This window comes from Rhinolophus sinicus, chromosome 15 (assembly GCF_057876585.1).
Source record: "Rhinolophus sinicus isolate RSI-liver-muscle chromosome 15, RSI-T2T, whole genome shotgun sequence".
NCBI lineage: Eukaryota > Metazoa > Chordata > Mammalia > Chiroptera > Rhinolophidae > Rhinolophus > Rhinolophus sinicus.
In genome coordinates this window covers 50,882,241-50,906,260 of record NC_142515.1, presented here as the reverse complement: position 1 = coordinate 50,906,260, position 24,020 = coordinate 50,882,241, and the positions used below count along the sequence as shown (strand labels likewise).

At 36.4% G+C, this 24,020-nt stretch overlaps 1 protein-coding gene and 1 pseudogene across 7 annotated transcripts in view; one reads left to right on the top strand and one right to left on the bottom strand.

The window, feature by feature from the left end:
• USP54 (ubiquitin specific peptidase 54) overlaps positions 1-24,020 on the top strand; it is a 119,099-nt gene that overhangs the window by 11,557 nt on the left and 83,522 nt on the right. The window lies entirely within an intron of this gene.
• LOC141572844 (lysozyme C pseudogene) lies at positions 18,120-22,352 on the bottom strand (annotated as a pseudogene).

Sequence of the window (24,020 nt, the reverse complement as noted above, 5' to 3'; positions counted from 1 at the left end):
AAATCCCTTGTACATTTTGTCCAGTTTCCCAAAATGGTAACATTTTGCAGAACTACAATGTAACATTACACCCAGGATATTGACATTGATACATATCACTGATCTTACTCAGATTTCCCCAGTTTTACTTGTGTGTGTGTGTGTGTGTGTTCTGTATAACTTTTTTACATGTGTCGGTTCATGTAACTATTACCACAGTGAAGATACTGAACAGTTCTAAAACCACAAGGATCTCTAGTGTGGCCCTGTAGATACCCTCATCCCTGGCAACCAGTAAACTGTCTTTCCTCTCTAAAGTTTTGTCTCTTCAAAAATGTTATGTAAATAGAATCATCCAGTACGTAACATTTTGGTGTTGCCTTTTTTTTGTTCAGCATAATTTCCTAGAGATTCATTCAAGTTGTTGCATGTATCAATAATTTGTTACTTTTTCTTGTTTTGTACTATTCTATGTATGAATGTACCACCATTTGTTCAAACATTTACCTGTTGAAGGACATGTGGGCTGATTCCAGTTTTTGACTTAACAAGTAAAGCTGCTGTGAACATTCATGTACAAGTTTTATATGAATATACATTTTCATTTTTTTGGGATACATTTCTAGGAGTGTAATTGCTGTATTGTATGGTAGTTGCATGTTTAGTTTTTTAAGAAACTGTCAAACTGTTCTCCACAGTGGCAGTAAAGTAAGTTTTATATTCTCATCAGCAGTGTATCACTGATGAGTTTCTTTGTACCCTCACCCTCATTTGGTGGTATCACTACTTTTTATTTTAGCCATTGTGTAGTGATATTGTAGCCATGTGTAGTGATATTGTAGCCATGTGTAGTGATATTGCTTGAGGTTTTGATTTCCGTTTCCTTAATGGCTAATAATATTGAACATCTTTTCATGTTTTATTTTGCCATTTGTATACCCTTTTTGGTGAAAGGTCTCTTCATGTCTTGTGCTTGGTTTTTAATTGGATTGTTTGATTTTTTTTACTGTTGAGTTTTGAGAGATCTTTATATATTCTAGATACTAGTCGTTTGTTGAATATGTGGTTTGCAAATATTTTTTCACAGTCTGTAGCTTGTTTTTTCCCCTGTGCTTTTCATACTCTTTCCCCTGGGCTTTCATAGAATAAAAGTTTTTAATTTTGATGAGGTCCAATTTATCAGTTTTTCTTTTATGAATCATGCTTTTGGTGTCACGGTGTCAAGTCTAAGAACTCTTTGCCTAACTCTAGATCACGAAGGTTTTCTTGTATTTTTTTTAAAGTTGTATATTTTACATTTACATCTGTGATCCTTTTGATTTAATTTTTATATAAAGTGTGACATTTAGGTTGAGTTCATTTTTTTGCCTTTAAATGTCCAAAGTCTCCAGCACTATTTGTTGAGAAGCTTTTCCTTTCTCCATTAAATTGCTTTTGCACTTTTGTCAAAAATCAGTTAAGAATATTTATGTGGGTCTTATTTGGGATTCTCCGTTTTGTTCCATTAATTGATGTGTCTATCTCTCTGCTGGTATCACACGGTTTTGATTACCGTAGCTATGTAGTAAGATGTAGTATTGGGTAGAGTAATTCTTCCCACTGCTTTGTCAAGATTGTTGTAGCAGTTCTAGAGGCTGCAACTTTCCATGTAAGTTTTAGAATAAGCCTATCTGTGTCTACAAAGAGCCTTGGTTGGCTTTTGATAGGAATTGCATTAAACCTATAGATCAGTTCGGGGAGAATTGACATTTTTATCATGCTCAGTCTTCCAAGCCATGAACAAGTCTCTTTGTTTATTTAGGTCTTCCTTGATTTATTTCATCAGCATTTTATAATTTATAATATGCTGTACGTGTTTTGACAATTGTATACTTAAGTATTTAATTTTGTCTGGAGTGATTGTAAATGGTAATGTTTTTAATTTTGGTTTCAGCATGTTTATTGTCAGTATAAAGAAATGCGGTTGATTTTTGTGTGTTGATTTTATATCCTCTGACTTTATTGTTATTACTTCTAGGAGTTTTTTTTTTGAGACTGCTTGGGATTTTCTTTGCAGACAATCATGCCATTTGCAAATAGAGATAGTTTTCTTTCTTTCTTTCTTTCAAACTGTATACCTTTACTTCTCTTTCTTGCCTACTACAGTGCCTAGAACTTCCAATACTCTGTTGAATAAGAGTAGTGAGAGCAGGCATCCTTGCTTTGTTCCCAACTTTGGGGGAAAGCATTTAGTATTTCACTATTGAGTTTGATGTTAACTGTAGGTTTTGTGGAGATGCTTTTTATCAAGTTGTAAGCACATATTTAACAAAAGTTTCAGCTGAGCATGGTAGGTCTTCTGCAATGCTTTTACAGAATCCCCAAAGCTAGTATTTACCCTCCTTATTTCAACAGCATTCTGCTTATTCTATTATTGGGCTCTTAATTGTATTGTGGTTGATTTGTGTTCAGCCATCCCTCCTTCTCCTCACTCCCACTCTCTAAGCTATGAGGGTAGAGGCTAGTTTATTCCTTTTTATGTCACTAGTTTGGTGCAAGTGTGCCTGCCACCATTGAATTGTCTGATTGAATGAAAGAGTCAATGAATGAATAATTGAACAAGAAAATGAGAAATTATCTCACACAGGGTCTAAGATAGTTTTAGTGATGAGAGTATAAGCCTTGGAACCAGACAGAATTCAAATCTCAGCCCTTGAGTTTAATACTATTATGGGAAGTTGGCCAAATTGCTAAATATTTCTGAACCTCAGTTTTCTTATCTGTGAAATTAGGATAATATCCTACCTGCACATTTTAAGTGAAATAATGGGTGTTAATTCTTAGCACAGTAGCTATCATGTAGTAGGCATGCAAATTTTAGTTTTATTTTTCCTTCATTGAACTGTTTTAAGTATGAAGTGATGTGATTGTAAAATTGCTCAGTGAAATGTATAAAGTTATTCCAGACATAGTTTACATTTGTGTTAACAAACAGTCAAATTAATTTTGATTATGTTGGTTTATAGGGAAAAATAAGGAGAAAGTTTGAATAACTTGTTGAGCATGCCATGTGCCAACCACTATGCTCAGCGCTTTGTATGAAATAATCCATTTAATCCTTACAACAACCTAGTGAAGCACATTTCTTCCTCTGAAAGATTATTTCTTAGTTTTTTCATCTGCACCCTTTCTGAATAAGTCTCAGAAATGAGGCAAATACAAGTTGATGCACATTTCAAATTTTGTATAGAGTATGACAAATAATAACTTTTATTTCTAAGCTACCATCCTTAATATTTGGGGACTGTTCTTTAGGTTAAGTGTCCTTTTTTTTCCCTATCAAACCTTAGTGATGATATTTCCTTTATACTTCTCTAGGAGTACATGAGTAGCCTCTAATATGTTAGGTTCTTCAATTGTATCAAATTGATCAGAGTAATGAATTTGTCTGTTGCCTATGGTACGTCAGTTTTTTAAATTGTGGTAAAATACTCAACATGAAATTTACCACCTTAACCGTTTTTAATGCATAGCTCAGTGGTATTAAATACATTTACACTGTAGTGCGACCAGTCAGTAGAACTTTTTTTTTTTTAATTTTATTGGGGAATATTGGGGAACAGTGTGTTTCTCCAGAGCCCATCAGTTCCAAGTTGTCGTCCTTCAATCTAGTTGTGGAGGGCACAGCTCAGCTCTAAGTCCAGTCGCCGTTTTCAATCTTTAGTTGCAGGGGACACAGTCCACCATCCCATGGTGTTGTCAGCTCGTGCTCTAACAAACTGAACCATCTGGCTGCCCCTCCGGAAGCTCAGCAGCAGCTCGTTGTCTCCAATTTAGTTGTGGAGGGCCCAACTCACTGGCCTATGTGGGAATTGAACCAGCAGCCCTATTGCTCAGAGCTTGCATTCTAACCAACTGAGCCATACGGGCCAACCCTATGTACAACTTTTTTATCTTGCAAAACTGAAACTCTATACCCATTAAATAACCCCCATTCCTCCCTCCCCCAGTGCCTGGCAGCCACCATTCTACTGATTGTCTCTGAATTTGACTGTTACAGGTACCTGGTAGGTATAAATGGAATCAGAATATTTGTCCTTTTGCGAGATCAGATGAGATCACATGCACATTTAGGGTGGTATGACTGTAGACTAGTATTTGTCCTTTTGTGCCTGGCTTATTTCACTTAGCATTATGTCCTTGAAGTTCATCCATGATGTAGCATGTGTCAGAATTTCCTTCCTTTTTAAAGCTGAATAATAATAACATACACACAAGGCCTGACAATTAAGTTCGTGAACTTGTTGCAATGATGTTGCTAACCTTTTTTGGTATCAGAGGGATTATTCATTATGAATTTGTACCAACTGGACAAACAGTTAACCAATTTTACTATTTGGAAGTGCTGAAAAGGCTGAGTGAAAAAGTTAGACGACCTGAACTTTTCGCCAACAATTCATGGCTCTTGTATCACGACGACAGTGCACCAGCTCACATGGCACTGTCTGTGAGGGAGTTTTTAGCCAGTAAGTAAATAACTGTATTGGAACACCCTCCCTACTCACCTGATCTGGCCCCCAGTGACTTCTTTCTTTATCCAAAGACAAAGGAAATATTGAAAGGAAGACATTTTGATGACATTCAGGACATCAAGGATAATACCACGACAGCTCTGATGGCCATTCCAGAAAAAAAGTTCCAAAATTTCTTTGAAGGACTAGGCGCTGGCGTCAATGCATAGCTTCCCAAGGGGAGTACTTCGAAAGTGACCATAGTGATATTCAGCAATGAGGTATGTAGCACTTTTTCTAGGATGAGTTCACGAACTTAATTGTCCTACCTCGTGTGTGTGTGTGTGTGTGTGTGTGTGTGTACATACACATATATGTATATACATATATGTGGGTGTGCATATATATGTATGTATATATATATATATATATATATATATCACATTTTACTTACCCATTCACTTGGGTTGTTTCCATATTTTGGCTATTGTGAATAATGCTGCTATGAACATGGGTGTACATGGGTGATCTGTTTGAAACCCTGCTTTTAGTTCTTCTGTATATATACCCGGAAGTGGAATTGCTGGTTCATATTTTTAATTTTTGAGGAATCACCATACCGTTTCCCATAGTGGCTGCACCATTTTCCATTCCCACCAGCAGTGCACAAGGGTTCCAGTTTCTCCACATCCTCATTAGCAATTGTTATTTATTTTTTTTGGTAGTAGTCATCATTGTTGTTTTGATTTGCATTTCCCTAGCTGGTGAGCATCTTTTCTTGTGCTATTGGCCAGTTGCATATCTTCTTTGGAGAAAAGTCTATTCATGTCCTTCTTTGTGCACTTTTAAATTGGTTGGTGTTGTTGGAGTTCTTTATGTTTTCTGGATATTAACTCCTTATCAGATAAATGATATACAAATATTTTCTCCCATTCTGTGGGTTGCCTTTTCACTCTATTGATTGTGTCCTTTGATGCATGGAAGTTCTCCTTTTTTGTTTTTAAAATTTTATTATTCATTATTTAAGACATATAAAAAGAATAATGCAGTAAGCTTCCTTGTATCCACTATCCAGGAAATTAATCATTATTAAATTAGTTGAAGTCCCCTGGGTTTCCCTTTCTTAATTGCAGGTCTCTTGCCATCTCTCAAAGGTAACCACTAATGAATTTGGTGTTTCTCTTACTAGTTTATACTCCTTAGCTTGTTTAGTGTATTAGAAGCTTATCATGGCAGAGGTAAAAATACTGCAGAGGTCATGTGGAAGGCGAAGGTGGGAATTTAATTTTACATTTAATTTAATTTAATTTAATTTAATTTAATTTAATTTTAACTCAAAGCCCAGTTCAGCACCCTTTCAGAGATAGATGTACTTAATACATGCACAGATATATTTGTTGAATGACTGGTACCCAGGTACTTTTGATTGAAGGTACTTAGTACCAGTATTAAATCGTTTTGAAATGAAGTCTACATAGTTTTTTGGGTTGGGATGTTTATGTGCTTTACCAATAAATAGACAGCTATGGCCGAGTAAATGTTTCCTTAGAAGTAGTGACTGAGTGACAAATGAATTTGGAGCATTTAGCTCTAATTACATATAGTGCATTTAGCTGCCTGGGTTAATTGAGACTTGTAGACAGACAGAATGAGAGATGTCGAAGTATTACATTCCTAGTTTAGGAAGATGCATGGTAAATTCTGAAAAAAGGGGTGATTGGTAAGGTCTGACTCTGGACAAGGACCTGTTGAAACTGTAATGTTTACAAGGTAGTGGTGAGGGACCTGACGTCCGTTCCAGCTGAAAATGAAATTCTCTAGTGAGGTTATAGTAGGAGCAGAAGCAGCTGCTGCGGCAGCCACTGCCACCGTGTGAAGTGGCTAGAGCAGGAAATGATTATATGGCACTAGGTGTGTCCAGGGAAGGACTTGTTCTGGCTTTGGCCAAGTGGTTGCACAGGTCGTGGGTGTCACTTTAAACACAAAAACCTGCTTGCTGGGGGAGGAGCACCTTCCTGAGCATCGTGCACATCTGAAGGGATGAGCTCATCCTTCTTACCAGACCTGCTCTAGACGCTGAGTGAAATGTTTCCCTAATTGCAAGCCCTGCAGCTGGGAGAAGCAGGAAATAGTTGAAGCTTCAGGCACTTCGTGAGTAGGAAAAAAAAAAAAAAAGAGAGAAGCAATTTTGGGACTGTCAGAATGTCAGAATGTGTGGCTGTCAATATCAGGTTGAAGGTGACACATGCACATTCAGTCTTTCTCTAAGTTGAGGATTGCAGTGAAGTGTATGGTGGGTTGAGGAAAACTTTACTGGTTCTAATTTCATTCTAGTGATTCTTTTGGAGGTGACTTAGTAGTTTGTTTCCCATACTGTCTTGTTTGATGTTGTGGCTTTGGGAAATAAGAATCCTGGGTAATCTTTTTCAATTTCCAAGGATCTTTATGGCCTTTTTTGAGCTTTGGTTGATGGGACTTACCCCACTTTTGGGGTCCACTGTGTTGCCCTATGCGTGATTCCATTTTGTTTTGTTTTATTTACCCACCAAAATACCCACTTTAAGTAAGCCTCTTTAAAATGAAATTGTTTTAAAAAAGAAATATCAGTTATTTATTAGTGTTTTATTTTACTTTTGAGATAATTATAGATTCACACAGTTAGAGAGATCTCATGTCCTCCTTACCCAGCTTCCCATCTTGCAAAACTCTGGTGCAATATCACAACTAGCATGTTGACACTGATACAATGAGGGTACAGAATATTTTCATCACCACAGGATCTATCATATTGCTCTTTTATGGCTACATCCATTTCCTTTGTCCCCCACCCTCTACTTAACCCCTGTCAACCACTAATCAAAAAATCAATTTTTTAAGCAAGAAATTTTATGTGCAATCTTCAGTAGTTTTGTATTAGAGACCCACATGGCTTTATGAAAAGAGTCCTAGACTGCAATAGGAGATTTTGGTTCATTGTAGCTCTTTGACCTTGGGCAAATAATTTTAACTTCTCTGTGCTTCAGTTTCCTTACATATAAAATGGGATAATGGTATATTAATTTTATTTAACCTATTGATAGGGTTTTTGACAAATTGTAAAGTTCTTTCAAAAAATAAGTACTATGTAGATCATTATTAGCAGCAAGGACAATAGTTTTCAAATTAGAAGGTATATAGCAAGTTGTAAACTAGAAAATGTAGCCCAGCATGGTTAGAATGAACATTTTAAAATGAATTTAAGTCTTAAGTCCCAATGGAATTTCAGAGTGCTGAATTTAACTGGCTAATGATCTCAGAGCCAGTGGTGTTAATCTTTGAGAAATCATAAAAACCAGAGAGAGACAAATGTTCTTATATACAAATGAAGAAAGTAGTTGGAAAACTATAGACCTTTAAAATTGATGTTAATTCCTGGGAAAATTCAGTTATAAATGATTGAACAGATGATATGGAGTATTTAAAAGAGTTAACATGGGTTGATTTATTACAACAAATTACTTCTGTTTCTATTCTTGAATTTCGTACCTCTATTTCTTTTTAGAATTACGAGGTTAGTAGATCAGGGGATTGTTCTAGTTACAGCTATAATCATGCAGTTTCACATTCTTTCATGATAGATTTGTGGCTGATGTGTAGTAAAATATGGTTTGGTTGATGAAGTGAATGTGTAGAAGATTGAATAACTGTACCCACTTAGACTCTTGATTTCACTAGGAAAATCTCTGGTGGATTATCTTTGGACCTTGGATAGAATAAAAATTTAAAAAAAAGTTAATCAGGTATGTAAGTATTGCAAAGCTGCAGGAATAGTTAATGTGACAGATGATGAATAAAGCCTTAAAAATTATATCCACAGGATGAAATCATGGGCCCAAACTGAGATTAAATTTACAGGTATAAGTCCTGTGTTTAAATTCAAAACCTCAAATGCTCAAGAACAGGATGAGGAAGAACTGGTTGGGCAGTGGTTCATGTGAAAAATCATCTGGGAATTTTGATTAATCATAAATGTAGCAGGAACTGGCTGTGCTAAAAATACCTTCAGCTATATTACCAGGAGTTTGTCCAGATCACAGAAGTATTGGTTCCAGTATATTTTTGTTTTAGGTTGGAAACACATTTTGCATATTGGTTTATTTAAATGGCGGCTGACAAAGTTGAGAGCATTCCAACGAAGGTAGACAGACCCACAAATGGTCTGAAAACCATTTACACAGGAGGCTGTTGGGATTTGGGAAGGGAGTGTTGAGAAATTTTAAAACTGCAAAAGTAATATAATAAATACCCATAGTCCCACCACCCAGAATTAACCACTATTGACATCTGTTTTTCTTCCTCTTTCTCTTAGAAATAAAACATTACAGATAAAGCCAAAGCCCTTTCCCTCTCCCTCCTTACAGGGAACTCTTATTTTTATCAAAGTAATACATGTGCATAGTTTTGAAAATTCAAATAGTATTATATGCTTAGAAGGAAAAATAGCAGTTCTCCCATCCCATGAGGCAACTACATTCATCTGCTTGAAATATTTTAATAGCATAATTACATCACTTGCTTTTTAAAAATACTAAGCATATATAAAGTGCCATATAATATGGTTTTGGCTCTTCAATGCATATGCGTCTTCTCCCTTATATTCTCAATATCATTATGTAATTTTGGGAGGTTAAATCATTATTTATTGTTTATATTATACAAATATTGAACCTGCGCTACATAATATATGATGATCATAATTATTTTCTTACATGACTTTATTTTCCTCAGGTATAGTAATTGCCTTTTTTTTTCATTTGCTCGGTTTTTAAAGTTCTGATCACTAAATCATTCCCAGACTCTTAGCCAGGACCATAAAACTGCTCCATTTCAAACCCAGTAGATAATTAACCAGTTTGTTCTCCCCTCAGAGACCTACTTTATATATTCTTCTACATTCTGCTCTAATATGGGTTGGTTGTTATGTAGGCCTGCTCTATAGCTGTCATCCTGGGGTTTCCTTTCACTGTCATTCTGGGAATTGTTTCCTGAATTACATGTAATCTTCTTTCTTGGTTTACTCCCTTAATTTGATGAAGCACTCCTGTAGAAGCTTTCATTTAACATTTATAGGAGTTAATATTTTTGAAATCTTGTGTATGTGAACACGTTTTTATTTTACCCTCAAAATTAAATAATACTGTGTTTGGGAATAGAATTCTATGTTGGGAATAATTTTCTCTTAGAATTTTATAGGTATTGCTAATTTCTTCCTGTTTTGGCAATAAAAAGTCTGATGTGAATCTTTTCATTTTATTTTTATAAGAATAAATGGTAGTTTATTAATAAATAAAAACATGACATTTCTAGTAAAACTGAGGCTGGGTGGCATTTGCAATGCATCCATTTACTTCAAATTTCTACAGAAAATGTAGTGTTTTCTTATGGACTGATTCTTATCAAGGAGTTGGGATCTTACCACTGTATCTCCATCATTCTTTTCTTTTTTGGTTAAATATACACAACATAAAGTTTACCATTTTAACCATCTTTAAGTATATAGTTCTGTGGTATTATATTTATATTGTGCAATCTGATGCCATTCTGATTTCCATTCCTTTGCTTAGTTACCTCTTTTTTTCTCACTTTCTAGAAACTTAAAGAATTTTCTCTTTATCTTTAGTATTCTGCAATTTAGTATTATTTGTGCCTTAGTGTGGATTATTAAATTTATTATCCTGGGGACTTTGTGGTTCCTTTAAAATAGAAAATTTATAATCTTAAAATCTGGGCTATTTCCTGTCTTTTTTTCTTTGACATTTTCCTCTTTTTTCTAGAAAGCCTGGATTGATCTTTGATTTTTAAATTTATTATCTTTTCTCTGGTATTTCTCTTTTTATTTTACTTTTGGGAGAGTTCCTTAAATTTGTTTCTCAAACCTTTTATTGAATTTTGTATTTCTTGTTTTATAGAAGCAAAATCTTTCCTATCTGAGAAATGCATTTTAGAATTTTAAGTTTTCTTGTGTTCCGTGAATTGTCTGTTTCCTTCAAGCTTTTTTCCCCTTCTTGTTTGAGGTATCATCAGCGGTCAGTATCTATAGATGTTCTTTTGGGCTGGTCAGTTTTCCCAGATGGAAATCCTCCAGTCTTCTGCCTGGGGAATATAGTCTGACAACCGGTGTTTTGGTGCTGACAGGGCGAAAGGGGTCTGGGGATCTCCTCACTTAGCATATAGACTTTCACTTAATCTCCCCATACTTTTTAAAGTTTTAACTTTTTATTAAAAGTTTCCCTATTTTTAATAACGCATCTTACCCAGTTTCGATGTGCCTGGTGTCCCCGAATCACACTCTTTGGCTCACACTTCAGAAAGTAAGCCTATAGTCTTCAGCTGGAGGGGAACGGCATTTGCCTAACTGCATTGGGTTGAAAGAATCTGAAGCATGAAACTGCTTCTTAACATTTAAAAAGTACTCTTCCAGTTTTAAGTGCTACCCCGCATTCCTACCGGCAGAGAGTTCCAATTCCTCAGCCTTTCTTGGGTTCTGTGGTGGGAGTATGCCCCCTTTGGTTGCCACCATTTACCCTCCAATTCTTTCTCTGGTATGTTAATCAATTACCACATGTTTATCTGCTTTCCAGCTTCCAAAATTTTGTGTAAATTTTACCCTTGTGGTCATTTTCTTTCCCAGTTTCTTTGCCCTTGTAGACTTTTATCTTTTGTATTCCTTTATTCTCAGTGAAGGTTTAATTTAGGAGTCAGTAGAGATAAATGTGTGTGTTTAATCCACATATTTAAACATATGCAATCCATTTCTTATAATTTTATATACATGTAAGATGTATCCGCAAGTATCATATAATAGTGTTTTACAATTGTAAATGTGTTTACAATTTTTATGTAAATGGAATTATAGGGGTAATTCTGTAACTTTATTTTCATATTATGTTGAGATCTAATGTTGAAATAAATAGATCTAGTTCATTTATAAATGATGCGTAGCATTAAATATGAAGACTGTATCACACTGTAGTTATCTATTCCCCTTTGATGAATATTTAAATTGTTTTCAGTTTTTCTCTAATATGTGTGAGTATAAATTTCTGTATTTAATGTGTGAAACTTTTTTTAGGCTATAATGAGAAGTGATTTGCTAGCTGTATTAGTTGTCTAATGCTTCATAACAAATTATCCCCAAATTTAATGACTTGAAGCAGCAAATATTTTTTTTTATCTCATGGCATCTGTGGGTCAGGAATCAAGGCATCTAAAGGCTTCGATCAAGTTTTTAGCTGGAACTTTGGTTTCATCTGAAGACTCAACTAGGTGAGGATCTGCCTCCAAGTTCTCTCATGTGGTCCTGGACAGGGTTTAATTCCTCATGGGTTGACTGACTGAGGCCCTAGTTATTGTTGGCTGGAGGCCGCCTTCATTTCCTTGCCTTGTGGGACTCTTCATAGAGTGTGTGCAACATGGCACCTGGCTTCCGATGACAATGAAGAAGATGGAAGCCAGGGTCTATAACCTAATCTTGGAAAAGTGGTGTGATGACACCACTTTTGCTATATTCTGCTCATTAGACGCAAGTCGCCAGGTCCAGCCCATACTGAAAAGTGGGGAATACACAAGGGCATCATGAATAAAGTTGTGTACCACAATGAGTTATAGGTATACTAGACTATTTAGCCTGAAAAGAGGTGATTAAGGGAACACATGAGTTTTGTCTTACATATTTGAAAGGCTTACGTAAAGAGAAAACTGTAGATCTGCTCTGTTTTGGACCAGAGAATGAACTAAGAACAGTGGGTGGAAATTAAAATGTACTGTTTTATGGGATAACATGCCCTCTGTCCTTAACCATATTCTGTCAGAGGCTGGGCGACAATTTGTAGAAAAGATTGCAAAAAGTGTTCTTGCATTAGGTTAGAAACTTAGCTATATCCTCTCTAAAGAATCTTTTTACTTCAAGATTCTGTACTTATAAGTTAGTGAGTTTCAAATTGTTAGTTTAGTATTTAGTCTCTCACTGATCAGGCACAAATGTATAGATAGAGAATACATTGTATTTGCACCACATGAGATTTCATTGAGGAGATTCAGGTTAAAAAGTTAAGAGGAGAGCTATAGATTTATACTCTGAATTATTGAAAAATCACTGTTCATATTTTGTTTTTATTTTATATCCCTTTGGCTACCACAGAATGCTTATTAATATAATTCTTATTTTTATTAGAACTGACTCAATTTTTTCTTATAACAAAAATATTTTCATTGTAAAAAAAAAGGAAAATACAAATAAGAAATAAACCCTAAATAGCCTATGATCCTCCCACCCAAAGATTATATTAAAATTAACTATATTAACACAGTGGTATAATAATATATAATTTCTGACCTTTTAATTTGATACAGACACCCCCCACACCCATTTGTGGTGGTATATTCTGTAATGTTGCTGCAATCCCTGAATTAACAAACGCTGATTTTAGTTGCCTTTGCATCTCTAATATTAGTGTTATGTCTAGCTTACTAGTAGATGCTCAGTAAGTATTCAATGAATTAAAATATTTCAGATATGACTCATGAGTAATGGGAAGTTTAGTGTAGAATTCTCTTATCAGAGTATTTTAAGATCAAATAGAATTAATGGTCTTACTTCATTCCTTCCTGCTCCATTCATCCTTATTTGCTCTTCTTTAAATATTTTTATACTTTTTTATGTGGATTAAAATTTACAAAAGAAATGAAAAGTTTCGCTTTTTAAAATAATTCATCAACAATCCTTCAATAGCAATGTTTTCTAATACATTTAAAATATACCAAACTTTCACTTACCCAGTTTGTAGAGATACATTATTATATAATCATGGAAGCGTTATCATGCTTAACCTCTGATCCTCAGGATCTTTGTGGTTCTTCTGATTCTAAGGGTAAGTTCTAATGCCCTCTTGTTTGCCTTTGTGCACAGGAAATAGTGAATACTTAACAAAAATGTAATAATATTCCCTAAGCTATTCTCTTTGTGTTAAGATTTTTAAAAAATATTCTTACCGTGATCTGGAATGTTTTTATGATGATCTGGACTAGTTCCTATGAAACAGTATTTCATTGAGATAGATCCTTTTTAGAGTAGCAGATACACTAGCGGTTATCTGTGTGTGGTTTATTTTTCCTTTGTTATGTAATATTTTCTGTTTGTATGTGATTTTTAAAAAATGTACTACTGTTTTTTTTATTAAGTTCCTATCTTTTTTCATACACTTTAAAACAGCTTTCATTTTTTTATAACAGTTTTAGATTTATGGAAAAATGATAGTACAGAGTTCCCTTTTACGTCCTCACCCAGTTTCTCTTATTGTTAGTATCTTAAAGTACGTATATTTATTGTAGTTAATGAATCAATATTGATACATTATTAACGTTCATATTTCCTCAGCTTTTACTTAATCTCCTTTCTTCATTCCAGGATCCGATCCAGGATAACGCATTACATTTAGTCATCATGTCTTCCTAGGTTCCTCTTGGCTGTGATAATTTTTTTTTTTTTTGCGTTTCTTTAATTATGAATGACAAGACCTTTTCCCTATCTTTACTGGCTCTCTATTTTTTTCTTTCTGTGAACCGCACATTTAAATTTTTTGCTTGTTTAAGAAAAGAAAATAAATCGGCACAAAGGGTTAATTTCCTTTCCCAATCCATTAATACTATGCTGTCATGTCTTCCTTTCCCCTGTTCCCAGTTTAGATCACTAACTCAGGAGTGATGCTGAAGTCTTTAATGAAGATGAATATCTGCTCATTTTTTCTGCTCATTTTTTTCCCTTTCCTTCTGCCGCCTTTTCATTTTCCAATGATTCCTTTACTCTCTTTTCTGTGCACCTGCACCCTGGATACAGATTGTTTATCAAAGAGATTTTTTTTTTTCCTTTAAATTGTTAAAAAATTTTTATTGGGGAATATCCGGAAACAGTGTGATTCTCCAGGGCCCATCAGCTCCAAGTTGTTGTCCTTCAATCTAGTTGTGGAGGGTGAAGCTCTCTAGTTGTGTGAGGGCTCAGTTGCAGTTTTCAATCTTAGTTTCAGGGGGTGCAGCGCACCATTCCCGCTCTAACCAACTGAGCCATTGGCCACCCCTCTGGCAGCTCAGTGGCAGCTTGCTGTCTTCGATCTAGTTGTGGAGGGCGCAGCTCACTGGCCCATGTGGGAATTGAACCAGCAACCCCCGTGTTCATCGCTCGAGTTCTAACCAACTAAGCCATCCGGCCGCCCCCCAAACAGATGGTTTTAAGTCAGCTTCTGAGTGAGCATTCTAGGAAAAAAATACTCAAAAAATAACAGAAAGGATTTCTGCAGATTACGTGGGAGAATGTTTGTAATTGTTTAGGAAAGGGTGTGCCCAGCAACTATCACTGCAGCCTGCCTTGTTCATCTGTTCTGTCTTTCCACCCAAACAGAAGACATGTACTCTGACTTTTGCAGCTGAGCCATTTTGGTGGCATTTTCAGCCACCAAATTCATTTTTGTCAAGGTGAATTATCTGTCTCCATTCACTTTGGAGATATGTGTAATCATGGTACTACTGTTAGCTTCTTGATTAGGGAAATGCTGATTGCATTTTGTCCTGAATTAAATGATAGTATCAAAGAGTACAGTGCACCGACAGTGTGATTTTCTTTGCTTATGTATTTTTAAAAGACAGTTATTCAAAATCTTGTATACACAGAAGTTATTTGCCAACTAAGTTTTACTAGGTGGCAGCTGCTGTTGTTTATGGGGACCTACCACGTTTCCCTGAAAATAAAACCTAGCCGGACCATCAGCTCTAATGCGTCTTTTGGAGCAAAAATGTATATAAGACCCGGTCTTATATTAATTTTTGCTCCAAAAGACGCATTAACATGGTAATTTAAACCACAGACATGAAACAAAGTGTGTCCTTATATTGCAAAACGAGAAACTATTTTTTTTTAAATAACAGCTTTATTGAGATATAATTTACATACCATACAATTCACCCATTTAAAGTGTACAATTCACCCATTTAAAGTGTACAATTCACCCATTTAAAGTGTACAGTTCAGTGGTTATTAATATATTCACAGAGTTGAACAGCCATCACCACAATCAATTTTAAAACATTTCTATCACCTCCAAAAGAAACGCTGTACCTATTAGCAGTCACTTTTCATTTCCTTTACACCGCCTCTCATTCCTAGGCAACTACTAATCTACTTTTTGTCTCTATAGTTTGCCTACTTTGGACATTTTATATAATTCGAATCATACAATGGGTGTTCGTTTGTGACCAGCTTCTTTCCCTTAGCATAATGTTTTCTTTCTTTTTTTAAAAAAAGATTTTATTGGGGAAGGGGAACAGGACTTTATTGGGGAACAGTGTGTACTTCCAGGCCTTTTTTCCAAGTCAAGTTGTTGTCCTTTCAATCTTAGTTGTGGGGGGTGCCATTCAGCTTCAAGTTGTTGTCTTTTCAGTCTTAGTTGTGGAGGGCGCAGCTCAGCTCCAAGTCCAGTTGACGTTTTCTAGTTGCAGGGGGCGCAGCCCACCATCCCTTGCGGGAGTCGAACTGGCAACCTTGTGGTTGAGAGAACATGCTCCAACCAACTGAGCCATCGGGGAGCTCATTGGCAGCTCAGCTCAAGGTGCCCTGTTCAACCTTAGTTGCAGGGGGCGGAGCCCACCATCCCTTGCGGAACTCGAGGAGTTGAACCGGCAACCTTGTAGTTGAGAGCCCACTGGCCCATGTGGGAATCGAACCGGCTGCCTTCGGAGTCAGGAGCATGGAGCTCCAACCGCCTGAGCCACCAGGCTGGCCCAGCATAATGTTTTCAAGGTTCATACATGTTGTAGCACGTATTATACTTCATTCTTATAATGGCTCAGTAATATTCCATGGTATGAATAACCACATTTTATTTATCCATTCATCAGTTTATGTACATTAGAATTTCCACTTTTTGGCTATCATGAATAATGCTGCTATGAACATTTGTACAAGTTTTTGAGTGAATATATGTTTTAATTCCTGTCGGGTATATATCTAGGAGTATAATTGTGGTATAGTATGGTAACTCTATATTTAATCTTTTTGAGCATCTGTCAGACTCTCTTCTAAAGTGTCTGCAGCATTTTACATTTCCAACAGTATAGGAGGGTTCAGATCTCTGCACATTCGTGCCAACATTTGCTATTATCTCTCTTTTTTATTATAACCCATCTTAGTGGGTGTGAAGAGGTATCTCATTTTGGTTTTGATTTTCATTGCATTGTTTTAATTTAACCTGTGTTTGTTTATTATAATTGTGTGGGAGGAAGACATTTTCCTTAACCCTTATAGATTTTTCTGCCTGGTCTAATAATTAAATGGACATGAGACAAATTAATAAGAGAAAATAACCGAATTTAATGATATATGTACCTATGGGAACCCCACATACATGAAAGGTTCAGAGACAGAAAGTTAAAAGGAGGTCTATATGGCATTCTAAGCTAGGGATGCAGTAAGGAGCCTGAGGCTTCAGAGGGGAGGAAGGTCATTCTCAGGACAGTAAGAGCTGATGTTCAGTCATTAGATGTTTGCCCTGCCCTATAAATAGGTCACAGCGCATTATTTCTGGTGATAATCCTTGGTACGGCAAGGCCCCCAGTTTAAATTCTTTGAGAGATAAAAATTTCTCTTGGGCCCGCAGGGCCTCAGTTGCCTTTGGCTCAAAATAATCCACATGCCAAAGTAGCACATCTTGGGGAGGCCAGTTCTGAACCCCGTCATTATTAATAGACTATTTCTTAGAACCGAAAGTAGAGAGTTCCCGGATGATCCCCGCCAGTTTCCCTTATTAGCATCTTACATGAGTATACTACATTTGTTGTAATTAATGAACCTATATTGATACGTTATTTTACCTAAAATCCAGTTTATTCAGATTTCTTTATTTTTTACCTGATGTCTTTTTTCTGTTTCAAGTTTCCATCTAAAATTCTGTATTACATCCTTAGGCTCCTCTTAGCTATAACAGTGTCGTACACTTTGATTGTTTTTGATGACTTTGACATTTTTGAGGAGTACTGGTCAAATGCTTTGTAGGATACCCCTCTATTGAAATTGGATTCTTTTCTCATGATTAGACTAGGGTTTGGTTTGGGGGAGAATGGCATAGATAGCGCCATTCTTGTCACATCATATCAAGGCTACATATTATCGACATGATTTACCAGTGTTGATATTGACCTTGGTCACTTGGCCGAGGCACTAGTTGTTAGATTTCTCCACTGTGCAGTCTCTCTTCCTGCTTTTTTTAAATTCTGTTGTTGAGCAGCTTAGCATGTGCTTATTATCCATTTGTATATCTTTGAAGAAATGTCTGTTCAGATCCTAAATTTTAAATTGGGGTTTAAAAAATACCCATTTTTAAATTGGGTTGTTTTTATTATCTAGTAGTAAGAGTTCTTTATATATTCTAGATACAAGTCCCTTATTAGATATATAATTTGCAAATATTTTCTCTTATTCTTTGGGTGTTTTATTACTTTTTTGATGGTGTCCATTGAAGCATAAAAGTTTTAATTTTGATGACGCCAAATTTATCTCTTTTTCCTTTTGCTGCTTGTGTCATATCTGAGAAGACTTTGCCTAATCCAAGGCCATGAAGATACTTGTATATGCTTATATTTTCTTCCAAAAATTTTACAGTTTTAACTGTTTTATTTAGATATTTGATCCATTTTGGTTTAATTTCTGGATATGATACGAGATAGGAGTCCAAGTTCATTCTCTTGCGTATGGAAATCCAGTTGTCTTAACACAATTTGTTAAAGAGATGATTCTTTCTCTATTGATTTGTCCTGGCAACTGTGATTTGTAAGGTTCAGTTGAACATGGGAAATAATATAGCATATGTATCTCTTTTTTATGCTTATGAATTAGATCTTTTTATTACGAAGAATTTATGGGGAGAATTGATGAAATTGAATGACAGCTGATGATTAGGCAGAAGGAATGTATCAATGTTAGCTTCCTGATTTGGGTGCTGTTTTGAGATTATTTAGTAATTATGCAATGAATGATTCAGGGTCACTGGACACCATGTTGACAATTTACTCTCAAATTATTCAGAAAAAATAAAAGGACCCTTTACTACACTTGCAGATTTGGGGAAAGATTGAGATTATTTCAATTGTCTTTAAAACGTGGGGGAAAATCTCCTTCTGGAAGTTACATTTCAGCAAGAAGAGACAAAATAAGTAAAATATGTAGTCTATAAAATGATTATAGGCTTGAGCCCTGGGGCACTCCCACAGTTAAAAATTAAATAGCAGAGAAAGAGCCAGCCAAGGACTGAAAAGAAGCATTTAGCATCTTAGAAGAGAGACCATAGTTTGCTCCTACTTCTGTAAAAACATTATTTGTGTGAAAGAACAGTAGTGTGAACTTTCACTCAACTACTACTCCCTTACGATGAAAAAGAGACAAAATAAGCTGAAGAAATAAAATTCCAGTTACATTCTGCAACCCTGAATATACTGAGTGAGACCTCAGTTTTGACGATTTCTCCGTGCTGCCCATGCTGTGATGCCTTGTGGATCACTGAGGACCCTCTTTGCGCATGTGACAGCTTGAGTGATGTCATCTTGCAGCAAAACGTTGCACGATATACCACAGGTGTTAACTGCTTTTGGGGTTTTGCCATCGTTACGCCAGTAGCGGCTATTGATCTGAAATATCCCATAATCAGTGTTCTTGCTTCCAGGATTGTAGTTTGTAGCTTGTGTGTTATAACTACTTACCCATTGGGCCAAACACACCCAGTTTACCAGGCTGATTCCCTTGAAGCCATCCATTCCAAGTCTTTTCAGAGCTCTAGCAAACTCACACCTTTCATAGACCTTGCCCTGGACGGTGACAGAAAGGCGGGGAAGCCCCAGAAAAAGGAGAGACTTCACGTTGAATGGGAAGTCAGACCGCTTGGCTGACCAGGGTGTGCTGGCCTAAGTAGCATGTGTATTTTAATACATACATTATTAGTAACTCTACTCAAAATTATTTGTAGTTTGCTGAAGTGTGGTAGAAATTGCAGAGGCTTTCGCTATAGTTAGAGAAAACCAAAAATGATTCAGGAAACAATAATACCAAAAATATAAATCACTCTGCTGACCACTTACCACAACTATAGACTCAATTTGGTTCTTGTGAAACCTTTTCAGGAGAGAATTTTTGGCTTTAGAATCTTCTATTTTAGCACACAATTATTTCAGTGACAAGGGGAAATGTTATCAGAACTGGGAGCAAATTGTTCTTCAGTGTATTCCCGAGTTTAGTTTATGGCCATTCTGGACTTTCAGCATTGTCATTACTTGCCCATTACTCTTCTCATATGTGCCTGCCCCAAATCTTCATAGATTGGAAGAGCACCAGTAGAAAGAGCTTTAGAGAAGTGGATGTGGGGTCCAAGGGTTTGAAGAGGTTTAGGATAACAGCTATAAGGATAGAGCAGGTGAAAATAAGAAAAATACAGGATTAGGGGTCAGGTGTGGTCTGAGAAAATTGGAGTGAGAGCGTTAGATATAGAAGCAGCATAACGGAGCCTCAATGGCTTCTTCTACTGTACCGGAAGTAATGAGTTAAAACGCTCTGTGGTCTGATGAGAGCACCTGAACAGGGTCACCGTCTGAACTTAGCTGTTCTGGAGTCTAGAAAAGAATTGGCTACCAACATAATTTTTACGGGCACTCAGTATTTTGTCAGCCCCCCCAACCCTCATCATTTTCTTTTCTTTCTGTTTTTTACTTAGACATGTCTCTATTCTTCCTTGATTATGCCTTAAACTTACAGGCTTAAGATATAAAAGAGAATGAGATTCATGTTTTTAACCACTTTCTGTGCATCTAGCATTTAGGTGATTCTGTGGTACACTTGAGAGATATTTCATATTCTTACTGCTTTCCAGGAGCTTTGAGTCTATTTGAAGAAATTTTAACCCCTTGTCCTAGAGATATGTTAGCTAATGTTCGTAATGTGATAATGCTAATTCAAGTAATTTTTAGGATGATAAATGATACTCGTATAATTGAGTATCTGAATTTAATAATGATGTAACATTAGAAACCCAAATAAATGGCCCCTGACTACCTTTCCTCTTTTTTCAGAGTCAATTTGTGTGAGAAATATACAGAAGTTTTCTTGGATGGTTTTGCTGCTTAGTTTTGTGGTTAACAGCTAGTTTCTCCAAAATGTGTCCTTAGGATCATTTTTTTTTTCTTCCCTCTTCCTTTTCTGCAGTATACCTCTTCTCAGTAATGTATACTTGAGTGAAATGACCAGTTACTTAAGATACACACATTATTTACCAACGCTGTGAATAAATCTCAGAATAAAAACTAGATACTAATTAGTTATGTAGTTTTTATTATTTTCCAGTGACTTTCCATATTCTTCCTTACAATGTAGTCAAAGGCTGGAATATTTCTCTTGGGTTCCTTGTTAACTAACATCAAGTCCATATCTTAGTTTCATTTTCTAAAACTCCAGTTGAACAGCTCTGAATTAAGCTTTTCTTAATTTCTCTCCTGTGAACATCCAGCCCAGGGATCAAATGCTGCTGTTCTACAGGCTTCCCCTTGGTATAGAGCAGTCTTGTCTCTCTCTCTTCCCACCTCAGTCTTCCATAGGTTATGTAAAAGTCTCCAAAGTTCCTCACTACCCTGTGGAGAGCTAGAATCAAGAGGGTCTTATTTCCCAATTTGGCTCCTACTATGGAGCCACTCAGGTCCTGCCTTTCCTGACAACATCAGCATTATCGTTAGCATCTCAGAAATAAAAGCCAACAATAATGGTTTTGCTTTATGATTACTCCAGGAGGGAGTCACCTTGGTTTTCCTTTGAGAAATTCTGTTTCTCTTTTAAGCAAAATGTTTTTTCATTAAATTGAACATTCTGCTGTATTCTACCCCGCTTGCTAGTGGAGACCAATAATGAAAGGTAGTGGGATCTGACCAAGTGGGACTTTTCAGCCCGTGTTCTTTCATTCCGCATTCCACCCCCCTCCCCCGCCCCGGTGCGCCTATTTCTCCTGATTGCTTTATTCACGTCTTAGAGGTAATTTCTCCCTGCTAATATTATTTATATTTTCTCAGCGGTGTATGTCCGTTATGCTCAAAGGAAGGTGGGCCATTATGGTGTAACATTCCCTGCAAAGTACTTGAATAATATGACAAGTTTTTTTTGAAGCACCATTGTTACAAAGTACTGTTGTAACTAGTCATCCAACTTTAGGATCCCTGGACATTTAAACATGACATCTGTTGACTGAGCATAAATGAATCAGGAGGCTTAGCTAACATTAAAAATGGCAAAGTTTCATTCAAGGGTCTTAGGATTTGCAAATCGAAAACACTACCAGGTTAACACCCAGATGTTCTGAAGAAAAAAGAAAAGTTGAGAGTTCTTACAGTAAAAAATACATTCTTGAGAAGAGTCAGTCCTGTGTTCTTAGATTCTGGATTGGTCTGAGATGGTAATCTTCCAGATGTCTGGTGGTCTGGATAATAGATGTTAGGTGGTCTAGACATGTGAACATTCTTCCCTAAATTTCAGAGGGTTATCTCTAGGATTTATATGCATCTCCAGGCGTTGATGGGTGAACGGAAAAGGGACTACGTGGCAGGCCTGACAAACTCAGTGACTGAAAGTAACCTACGCACAGGATGATCTGATCATAAATTCCTAACTGGGGAGGTCATGGTGGGGAGTCACTTCCTTAGGAGAGGTTAATCTTTATCTTAAGCAAGCCCTGTCCATTATTTTGTGCATCTAAGACAATATACCCTTGGAATGTCAGATACTTTTGCAGACCTCTGAGGCTTACTCACCTGCACCTGTTCCCCCATAACCATCTCGATTTACTGTTAAGTATTCAATGTTAACTATCCTTTCCCTGCTAATGTAAAACAAGTATTTAGCTCTCCATTAGAGATTTCTCTGCTTTGTTTTCTCCCTCCTCCTTAATCTTAATCTTAACCACCAATGGATTTCATGTTTTTCTCCTTTGATGCTAAATGTATAAAATGAACTGCAAAACTGTCATTCTCTGGAGCATTTTTCTCAATTCCTTTGAGATTTTGCTTCCAGGCTGGTCCTCAGTATTTTTGGCTCAAGTAAATGTTCATAAAATTTTTCTATAAGTTTGGACTTTTTTTTGCCAACAGATGCACAGCTGAAAAGTTCAAAAGTTTAAGTCCTCAGGCTAGTTAAACTAAAATAAAATCTATTCCTTATGCTTCAGCCCATTTGGTCTGAACCAGTTTTATCAGGCTGACAACACAAACTCCATTTTAAGTTAGCTATACTGACTTCATCGTGTTCTCTTCAGTCATTCTTTTCATCTAAAACCACACCTATCACTCTCCCTCTTGACCTACCAATCGTGCCCACAAAAATTCTAAAGGCAGTTTGGCACTCACCTAGCACAAATCTTTAGTTTCTCAATTTATTTTGGGTGGAGAGGCCCAGTGCTTTACACAGAGTTCTCTCTTCTATATGAGACAGAATCTGCTGTGCAGTCTTAAAAAGGAAATAAAAAATGTCCCAAAATAACTTGTTTAACATGAAGTATTTTCTGGGGGGGCTTCAAAAGAGATTACAATTGATTAGGGTGAGATTTTCCTGTGGATTACCTACCTTGCCTGGCTGAAATGTTATCCAGTTGCATTGTATCAGAGGTTGAAGCTCTGTAACTGCCCCAGTACTGTTTTATTTGATTAATTCAACAATGAATATATAACATCTCTTAATGACATGGGGAGCTTGACCTTGAAAACTGCATTCTTTCTTTGCATCTAGCTCTGATCAGTAAAAATCGTTTCACACTTTGAAATGGTACTAATCTGTCCGTCCTCACTCAGCACTAGACCAGAGTTAGAATGCTAATGTTAGCAAAAGAAAAGGAATAATACCATTTTTTTCTTCTTCCGTTTTAAAAAAATTTTGGTACTTGTTGCCAAAGGACTACTTTAGTACATTGTTAAAATGTAAGAGCTTAATTAGTTCTGGGCAGTGCCTGCATCTGTTTAATTTTAGCAATAAATCTTAATTAAATCTTTAAAAAAATCAACTCAGATATTTTATTTCAACCTATAGAAGTACAACAGCTCTTCATATTTGGCAAGAGTTCTGCTGATGAGTTTTTTCATCAGTATGCTTATAAAACAACTCCTTTCAATAAAGCTGTTTTATAACAGAGAGGAACACATAGAAGGGTGTGTGTTGGTCCTCGGGGGGCCTTTGTGCCCTGCCTGCAAATGTAAGTTCTGGGCCGAGGATCACGTGTTTGGGGGCAGGACCCTGCCTGCTGGTCGGTCGTTCTTGGTGATCTAATGTGGCCTCCACAATAGAAGACGACTGTCCTTGCCTTTGGGGTTGGGAACATTTGAGAACCCAAGCATTTTAAAATTGATTCTTGAACCCAACATCTCAGTTGACACAATATTCTTAAGAGTGTGTATTGTTTAAGAGAGTTGGAGGAATTTTGCCTATTAAAATCATAGTCCAGATAGTCTTGAAAT